The sequence below is a fragment of the Hyalella azteca genome, unplaced genomic scaffold (assembly GCF_000764305.2).
Source record: "Hyalella azteca isolate HAZT.00-mixed unplaced genomic scaffold, Hazt_2.0.2 contig16041, whole genome shotgun sequence".
NCBI classification, from domain to species: Eukaryota; Metazoa; Arthropoda; class Malacostraca; order Amphipoda; family Hyalellidae; genus Hyalella; species Hyalella azteca.
Genome location: NW_025945868.1, coordinates 1 through 1502, shown reverse-complemented (window position 1 = coordinate 1502; position 1502 = coordinate 1).

Below are 1502 nucleotides of genomic sequence, written 5' to 3'. Positions count from 1 at the left end.
TCCATATTTAAACTATTTTAGCTTTCTAAAAGTACGGCGCCTGTCTCTTATACACATCTAGATGTGTATAAGAGACAGTTATAAGCTAGTGCACATGTCAACCAAAGGAACTTTGTGACATGTCATTATAAGCTAGTGCACATGTCAGCCAAAGGAACTTTGTGATATGTCATTATAAGCTAGTGCACATGTCAACCAAAGGAACTTTGTGATATGTCATTATAAGCTATTGCACACATTATCCAAAGGAACTCTGTGATATGATCTTCAACTACTATAAAGTATGTATAGTAGATTATTATTTTTTTGCAAAATCATTATTTATAACAATAAATAAATTGCTGATAATGATGAATTTCTATTATCCCAAACTCCAAATTTGCCTGTAGAACCAAGCATTGAATGTAAAAGATACATTTCAACAAATAACAACAGAAGTGCAGCTACAGTGTTGCAGCCTAATGCCGCAAAATCTGTCACTTCAGTTGCAACCATTTACTACCGGGACTCTCAAGTCCCGCTAATAGAAATTTTACCATTAACATATATTTAATTATTTTTCAACAGAAATACATTATTTGGTCCTAATTTACTGTGATTCTGTAAAAAAATTTCAATTAAAGTTTGTAAAACTCATAGCCGTTACAAAAGGGTTAATCCACAATTTTCAAAATTACCCATGAAACAATCAGTTTTACACTGCAATTTTAGAAAACTTCTGCAGTTTTGACCAGGGTGGAATGTGGGTTTAAGTTTGAACTGGGTTCAGGGCTGGAAAAGTTCTACTTTTTTCTGAGATATCCTGCCTCTAATATATAATTTCAGTAGGTATGAAATCTTGCAGCTCTTATGTCAAGTATTTTTGTTTGATTGAAAAATTGAGGTTTTTACCTTAACAAACATGTCATTTCATAAAATTTTCAACTTCTGCAAAGATGGCACAATCCGCATTACTTTAACGTTCCCGCCAAAATAACCTGCAGAACATAATAACAACAAGTCAATCCAAAAGTTTCCTTGAAAATCGCATACCGTCAAACGGGGAAAAAAGGGACGGTTTTGAGGTTTTTTGTTAATAACTTCTTACCATGAAACATTTCAGAAACAAGTTTAGGCTCATTTTATAGCTCTTTGCAAGGGCTATCCAATGGCATCTTTAAAAATATTCCATATGCTATTTATAAGGTGCCAGACGCAAAATAAAACCGTCCCGATTTGCCACTGGGAGCAGGATAATCTGGGACATTTGCAATAAATTTAATTTTGAAATGTTTGAAGCATGCAGAGTGTACTCATCCATTACTAACAGTACTCTGAAATTCTCCTCTTTCATTGTAGATGATGTAGATGTAAAATAAATGACATTTTCTGTGATTTTTACTTGTTTTTCCTTTATTGATATTAAATCACCATATTCATTAATTACCATATTATTAATGTGATATTACTGTATCCATGGGCATGCCATTGAGCATTGACAATAACCTTGTCCACTGCAAGCT